The following is a 9,075-nucleotide window of genomic DNA, read 5'->3' on the forward strand; positions in this document are numbered from 1 at the left end:
CTGTATAGTCCATGGGGTTGCAAAGAGTTGGACATGACTGAGCGACTTTCACTTTGCTTTCTGACCTTAAAAAGTATTTCTGCTATCTGTCTATGTATTTGTCTGAGTGTATTTTACAGTGAATTTGGGGATCAAGTGCAACATTTGATTTTTAATCTACATTTGTACTGAACTATCCACATTTTAAAAATATTTTATTTCTCTTATATTAAACATTTCCTTAAACTGTTGACTCTTTTCAATATAAATTTTAGGAAATTCTTTCCGTTTATTTAGACAGAGTGGCACAAAGGAAAGAGTGTGAGCTTCAGAAACAGAGGTGGTTTCAACATACAGCTCTGACACCTACTAACTTTGTGAGCTTGACCGAATACTTGTCTTCTCTGTATCTGTTTCTTTACCTGTCAAATGATGACAGCACACACCTTGCAGCATTGTTGGGAGAGTTACATCAGATGATGTATGTAAAATGCCAAGTACAGCATGTGGCACCTGGTGAACATTCGGTGAATGATGATAGTTATGTGAAGTAAGGATATCTTGATGTCCTCTTCTGCCTTCAGAAAGAAATAGAAGCCAGGCTTTGCTGATCATTCATCTTATGTTGCCCATGAAGGGTTTGGTAGTAAGAAAGTATGAAGTGTTTTCCAAAACCATTAAGAGACTGCCAGTAGAAAATAAATTGTCAGCCTGGGAAAGAGCTAGTGGGAGAAATGTGCCCTCACGGAGAATAGGCTTTTCTTCACTTCCATATGGTCCTAGTCTGCTGACTCCTTCCGCCTTACTATAAGAGGCAAAACTGAAGGTTAAATGTATCCAGCAGGGTGTTTCTTTTTCCCAGGAAAGGCACATTATACTTGTATAACAGCTCCTTCAGTCTCTGGAACCCATTAACCAATTTTGAATCAAACTCCTTTATCAAGGTCGCTGTCCTAAGGCAAGTTGAACCTAGGTTGCCTTTCTTCATGACCTTGTGCTTCAAGGTCACATTTTTCAAATATTTTTATTCTTTTTATTTTATGCTACTCTTTCTTAACAAAACTCTGAGCCAGATGAGTGTGTGAATATAAACATAAGGCTTTATTTTTTTTTAAGGCAAGGATTCCTTCCCAGAAGCCAGCTAGGTGGAAAGGAATCTTTTAGTATTTATTAAATAAAGGAAAAAATATAGACATTTTCTCATTTTGCTTATCTACCTGCTTAATAATAAAAAAGAAGCAGATGTTCCCACCTCATTTTGTTGCCAAGATTTAGAAGCCATGGTAAGAATTAAAAATTACCCATACTCAAAAATTACCCCAATACTCTGTGAGGCACTGTCTGGCAGAGACTAAATAATGTAAGATTTATACACTTAAAATCTGAAAGGTAGATTAAAATATCATTTTTGACATTTACCATATTTGCTTTTTTTAAAACTTGCTTCACACTCCCCCTTTCTTTAATTTGGTTATTTCTTAACCTTTTCCTTGATGAATACTACAGTATTTCCCTTCAGTGCTATTACCTTCTGTTGCAGCATTATTTAGGTTTTCTTTTCTACAGGAGCATTCTTGCTTTTCTAGCTCTGCTTGTGTGTGTGTGTGTGTGTGTGTGTGTGTGTGCGCGCTCAGTCAGGTCTGACTCTTTGCCACTGTGTGGACTGTAGTTCACCAGGCTCCTCTGGTTTAGACTTTCTTACTGCAGCAGAGTTTTTCTAGCTCTTCTAGTATGAAAAATACCATTAACTTTAGCCTTTGAGTCTGTCCATTTCAACCATCTTAACCCCTTAGATGTCCCATTATAGTGTTCTCCTCTTTCAGGTGGTGACATCACCTTCTCCCTCATTCTAATTCCCGTTTACCAGCCAGCACTGCCTGAGCCTTCCTCCACTTTGCCTCGAATCACCATATTTTCCCCCATGTTTATACTTGAGCACCGAAGAATTGTTGCTTTTAAACTGTGGTGTTGGAGAAGACTCTTGAGAGTCCCTTGGACTGCAAGGAGATCCAACCAGTCCATTCTGAAGGAGATCAGCCCTGGGATTTCTTTGGAAGGAATGATGCTAAAGCTGAAACTCCAGTACTTTGGCCACCTCATGCAAAGAGTTGACTCATTGGAAAAGACTCTGATGCTGGGAGGGATTGAGGGCAGGAGGAGAAAGGGACGACAGATGGCATCACCGACTCGATGGACGTGAGTCTGAGTGAACTCCGGGAGTCGGTGATGGACAGGGAGGCCTGGCGTGCTGCGATTCACGGGGTCGCAAAGAGTTGGACACAACTGAGCGACTGAACTGAATCTCAGAAGAACAGGTGCTTCTCCCACCTAATCAAGAATAGCCATTCTGCCTGAGCTTTTCATTCTTTGGCATGCTTATATTACTTTGCTCTTCAATTTCTCTATTTCTACTGCTTCCTTCCCTTTCTATCAATAATGACAAAAATGCTCTCTACTCCATTTTTGAAAGTTGACAGAAACTTCCCTGAGTTTTGTAGTAGGTTTTGGTGGCTGTCTCACTAGCAGTCATTCCCCTTTACCCAGAGGCCCAGGTTTCTGTTTGGAGGTCCCTGTGCTTTCAGGAAACAGCCTCCATAGCCCTGACTTGGGGTGGAGCTCTGGAACCAATCTAAGCCTTCCAACGCCTGGTTTGCATGGCAAGTCACGTGACCTCAGCCCATCCAGTCAGAGGGAGCCTCTGAACTCTGTTGGGATGTTGAGAGGGAGCCATGCTCTTCAGTCTGGAAAGCTCTATGCACATACATGGGGCCTAGAGTTTCTACAGTCTTATTTTGCTTGTAGGAAACCAGCATGAGGATGATTCAACATAAAGAGAATCAGAGAAATAGAGCCAGAGCTCTGAACAAACGACTCACAAAGTTTGTCTACCTGCAGAGTCTTTGCATTTGGGGAACAAATAAATTCCCATTGATGTTTATTTCACTTTGAGGTGGGACTTCTGTAACTTGCAGTTAAGACTCTCAACTGATTGTGGTGGTTTTAAACTATGTCCACATATTCTTTGGTTTTTCATTCGGTGGCATTTAATTTCCCCTCTCCTTGAGTGTGTGGTGGTTTTAGTGACTCACTTCCAGAAAATAGCATAAAGTCTATGATTCTCAGCCTACATCCAAAAAGGCATTGTAATTTCCTCCTATGTCCTACCACTCCTGTCCCCCTCTCTCTGCATCTCTGTCTCTGTCAGATGGATCCTTGCTCTGCGGAAGCCAGCAGCCATGTCAGGAGGACACGCAAGCTGCCCGTGGAGGGCCCACATGGTGCAGAACAGAGGCCTACCGCCAACAGACTCCAAGGAGTTGAAGCCTTTTGCCAACAAAAACATGAGTGAGCTTGGAAGGAGATTCTACAGTCTGTCAAGCTTGAAATGACTCCAGCCCTTGTTGCAACTTTGACAGCACCCTCTTGAGAGACCCTGAGCCTCTCACTGTGGTCACGGAGAGTCCCTGATTGCCAAACCAGTTGCCATCTTTCAGTGCTTACCCTGTTTGACCTCTTGGTTATGAGACAATGTTGAATGAATATGTGATTGTGTGTACACTCACAGAATGGAATTTTCCAAGAAAGGTCACAGTTCTAAAGTTTCACACAAATGTTAACGTCTGTCTTAAGAGCCTGTTTTGGTGGAAATGGGAATGAATTCTCAAAGCCACAACCACTAGGAAACCTATTCCTTTCTCCCCAAAAGAATTATCTCATGCTTGATAAGAAATACTAGATAATTTCAGAAAAATAAAATGTGTATATATCTATATATATATATTCCAACTTTCATAAAACTTTTTCTCTTGCTACAGATTGTATAAAAGTAAGTGTATATTTATCCAGTAAATTTCAACAAAAAGTTTTAGAATCTGCAGTGGTGCTTACCAAAGTATTTTGATTTTTTCCCCTTCTGTTCAGAAAAAGACTAAGTAGAAAATTAGTCTAGTTTGGGATTTAAGAATCAGCATTTGGGTATATATTTCATTTCAAATATCGTTAAACAAGATTTCCATATGTATTTTTATCATTGAATAAAGCTTTAGAGAAAGCCTCATAAAAACGTCCAGCTAAAACGTCATATATATGTACATACGTAATGCTTCTCTGGGAAATGATGTAAGGAAAGTTAACAGGATTTTGGAAACAATGCACAACACTATAATTGACCGGCGCTTACTTACTTACTTACAGCATATGCCTGCCAGGACTTCTGTGTAACCTGCACATAAGGGATTAAATGTCATTTGTAAAATGAACCGTTTCTTGCAAAACAAAAATTGTCATGTTCCTGCAACTCTCACCTCGTAAGAAAAACATTGAGCTATAGAAAAAAGGTTAATACCTAAAAACACCCCAACTCCTATAAATTCTGTATTTATATGTCTATAGGGAAAGCTGACTTAGCTTTTACTTTAAATATTATTGACTCACACCATTCCAAAGATTGTCGGAATACCTAATTTCCATTCCTAATTCTTAAATAATGTCATATGTTCAAAGACCCAAGCTTTAATTTATTTGTCCCTGTGTTCACTTAGTGGAAGACTTGTAAGGCTGCAGCAGAAACAAACTCCACTGACCTGTTAATGGCTGGGTATGAGCTCAGATATGTATGTTTATATGGACTTAAGAAACCATCTAAATCCTTTATTAAATGGCAGTGGGCTACCCTGGAGTGATCTTACTCTTCTGTTCAAATTCAGCTATAAAATCATAAGTAGGAAAGGGCCAACATATACTCCATTGGCTGGTCTTCAGGTTAACAGCATATATTGCAACCCAATAAAAATAACTATTTATTGTGTGTGCTCAGTCACTCATTTGTGTCCGACTCTTTGTGACCCTTCCAGGCTCCTCTGTCCCTGGGATTTTTCTGGCAAAAATACTGGAGTGGTTTGCCATTTCCTCCTCCAGGGGATCTTCCCAACCCAGGGATCGAACTGGAGTCTCCTGCATTGGCAGGTGGATTTTTTACCACTGAGCCACCTGAGAATGTCCCTTACATGTCAAACATTACAGAAATATTTCTTCTGGTCCAAAGAACAGCCTTGTAAAAGCCATTATCTTTCTTTGCACTTTGCAACTAAGTAAAGTGAGAGACTTGTGGAAATTGAATAACTTTTCCCACAGTCACATAGCTAGTAAGCAGCAGAGCTGGGATTCAAATCCAGTCTGGATCCAAAGCTCTTTCCATTACCAAAGGGAGCCTTTCGACAATGATTCTTTGCTGTCATAAGAGAAGAGTGAAAAGAAGTGTCCCTCTTTGACAGCATTACACACCACTAGCTCCCTGGGAGCAAGTCTTCATTCATACAAACCAAACAGAACCCTCTGTTGCCTGAGGAGATGCTCCACCCCATAGCCAACTGCAATGAAGTCTACAGTGTTGGGTCATGGCACCATGACTACGTCAGCAGGTCTTCACCCAGGGGAGCAGCTCTGGGGATGGGCCTGCCCTGGGGGATGGAGGTGGATGGAAAGAAGAGGCAACACATTAAAAAGACATCCCACTGTGGCTCTTTCTTGGGCTAAAGCCTCCCAGATGATGAATGAGTGTGGTATGCAACACAAAACACTGAAGTTTAACTTGGAGCACTGCCATTTTTGTCCATCTTCTCACTGGGACGCAAGCATGGAGTAAATTCCTTATATGGAATGAGGATAAGGAGATTTACATGTGGTCTTGCCTCCACCGCACTCCATCTGGGGAAACGGGTGAGTTATTTAACTTCTTTGAGTATATTTTCCTAAGTCTAATTGATTGCTCGGTTCCCACTGAACTCTAGAATTCTCTGATTCTTCTAGTGGCAGTTATAGAATATTTCTTGACTTGTATTTTTTGATGTGAAAAGGCGTTCACAGGTATTCATTAGGGTTCTTAGTTGCAGACCACAGAATTTCTGAGAGGAGCAGAGTTGCAAGTGTTGCTACAGAGCCCAGAACAATAGCTGAGCCCAGCACAGTGTGAAAGGAGACGCCGTGTCTGCCCATGCTCTCCTCTCAATGGCTCTCATCCTAGAGACTGACAGTAAACTTTCCGTCTCAGCTACCAGTCGATCTGCCATCCCTGAGCATGATCGTCACTTCATGTCACTCACGTGCCTTCCAAATCTGGCTCAGGGAATGTATCTTCCATCTGGGTTTGGTGGAAACTCAGTTATGTGTGGAAGCCAGGCTGCAAGGGAGTCTTGGAAATGTTTGGCTTTCTAGCCTTTGGGCTTCTCAGGTGGTACAGTGGTAAAGAATCCGCCTGCAATGTGGGAGACCCAGGTTTGATCCTTGGGTAAGGATCCTCTGGAGAAGGGAATGGCTACCCACTCCAGTATTCTTGCCTGGAGAATCCCATGGGCAGAGGAGCCTGGCGGGCTACAGCCCATGGGGTCACAAATAGTCGGACACGACTGAGTGACTAACAGTGCTACTACTACTAGTCTCTGGAGGATGGAGGCTGTGTTAGAACTTGAGTGGGTGTCGAGTGAGCCTGTGTGTAGTGCCTGGCTCGGCCTGTTACACGACTGAGTGCAAAAGGAGGAGAAAAAAGCATGCACATACCGTGAGCCCTTTAAATAGCTATGGTAAAAATACCATACCAAAAAGTCTGAAGCGGTATGCACCAAAGTTTTGGTAGTATTTTGCTTTGATCAGAAATATTACTGTGTTTTTACTGTCTTTTCATTTCTCTGAATTGGCTGATATTTCTACCAAGAATGAGTACTTCTTGTGTTTTTTCTTAAAAGAATGATGCTTATTGTTTATATTCTTTTGATTCTATGTGACATAGAGGTGGTATCCTTTTTGTGTCCTGTAGACATGGGTCTTCAGGATATTGACCACTGAATTAGACCTGGGAGATGACTTTGAAAGGCATGTAAATCATTATTCAAAATTAGGTCATGTTATCAAATTCCTAGCTAACTGAACATTTGTTAATAAAGACTCAAGTTCAGTTCAGTTTAGTCGCTCAGTCGTGTCCAACTCTTATGCGACCCCATGAATTGCAGCACGCCAGGCCTCCCTGTCCATCACCAACTCCTGGAGTTCAGTCAGACTCACGTCCATCAAGTCTGTGTTGCCATCCAGCCATCTCATCCTCTATCATGGGATAGATATTTCTCCTGCCCCCAATCCCTCCCAGCATCAGAGACTTTTCCAATGAGTCAACTTTGCATGAGGTGGCCAAAGTACTGGAGTTTCAGCTTTAGCATGATTCCTTCCAAAGAACACCCAGGGCTGATCTCCTTTAAAATGGACTAGTTGGATCTCCTAGCAGTCCAAGGGACTCTCAGGAGTCTTCTCCAACACCACAGTTCAAAAGCATCAATTCTTCGTCGCTCGGCTTTCTTCACAGTCCAAATCTCACATCCATACATGACCAGTGGAAAAACCATAGCCTTGACTAGACAGACCTTTGTTGGCAAAGTAACGTCTCTGCTTTTGAATATTCTATCGAGGTTGGTCATAAGTTTCCTTCCAAGGAGTAAGCGTCTTTTGATTTCATGGCTGCAGTCACCATCTGCAGTGATTTTGGAGCCCCCAAAAATAAAGTCTGACACTGTTTCCACTGTTTCCCCATCTATTTGCCATGAAGTGATGGGACCAGATGCCATGATCTTCATTTTCTGAATGTTGAGCTTTAAGCCAACATTTTCACTCTCCTCTTTCACTTTCATCAAGAGGCTTTTTAGTTGCTCTTCACTTTCTGCCATAAGGGTGGTGTCATCTGCATGTCTGAGGTTGTTGATATTTCTCTCAGCAATCTTGATTCCAGCTTGTGCTTCTTCCAGCCCAGCGTTTCTCATGATGTACTCTGCATGTAAGTTAAATAAGCAGAGTGACAATATACAGCCTTGACATACTCCTTTTCCTATTTGGAACCAGTTTGTTGTTCCATGTCCAGTTCTAACTGTTGCTTCCTGACCTGCATACAGGTTTCTCAAGAGGCAGGTCAGGTGGTCTGGTATTCCCATCTCTTTCAGAATTTTCCACAGTTTATTGTGATCCACATAGTCGAAGGCTTTGGCACAGTCAATAAAGCAGAAATAGATGTTTTTCTGGAACTCTCTTGCTTTTTCCATGATCCAGTGGATGTTGGCAATTTGACCTCTTGTTCCTCTGCCTTTTCTAAATCCAGCTTGAACATCTGGAATTTCAAGGTTCATGTATTGCTGAAGCCTGGCTTGGAGAATTTTGAGCATTACTTTACTAGCATGTGAGATGAATGCAATTGTGTGGTAGTTTGGGCATTCTTTGGCATTGCCTTTCTTTGGGATTGGAATGAAAACTGACCTTTTCCAGTCCTGTGGCCACTGTTGAGTTTTCCAAACTTGCTGGCATATTGAGTGCAGCACTTTCACAGCATCATCTTTCGGGATTTGAAATAGCTCCACTGGAATTCCATCACCTCCACTAGCTTTGTTCGTAGTGATGCTTTCTAAGGCCCACTTGACTTCACATCCAGGATGTCTGGCTCTAGGTGAGTGATCATACCATTGTTATTATCTTGGTTGTGAAGATCTTTTTTGTACAGTTCTTCTGTGTATTCTTGCCACCTCTTCTTAATATCTTTTGCTTCTGTTAGGTCCATACCATTTCTGTTCTTTATCGAGCCCATCTTTGCATGAAATGTTCCCTTGGTATCTCTAATTTTCTTGAAGAGATCTCTAGTCTTCCCATTCTGTTGTTTTCCTCTATTTCTTTGCATTGATCACTGAGGAAGGCTTTCTTATCTCTCCTTGCTATTCTTTGAACTCTGCATTCAGATGTTTATATCTTTCCTTTTCTTCTTTGCTTTTCACTTCTCTTCTTTTCACAGCTATTTTTAAGGCCTCCCCAGACAGCCATTTTGCTTTTTTCCATTTCTTTTTCTTGGGGATGGTCTTGATCCCTGTCTCCTGTACAGTGTCACAAACCTCCGTCCATAGTTCATCAGGCACTCTATCTATCAGATCTAGTCCCTTGAATCTATTCCTCACTTCCACTGTATAATCATAAGGGATTTGATTTAGGTCATACCTGAATGGTCTAGCGATTTTCCCTACTTTCTTCAATTTGAGTCTGAATTTGGTGATAAGGAGTTCATTATCTGAGCCACAG

This window comes from Capra hircus, chromosome 5, assembly GCF_001704415.2.
Source record: "Capra hircus breed San Clemente chromosome 5, ASM170441v1, whole genome shotgun sequence".
NCBI classification, from domain to species: Eukaryota; Metazoa; Chordata; class Mammalia; order Artiodactyla; family Bovidae; genus Capra; species Capra hircus.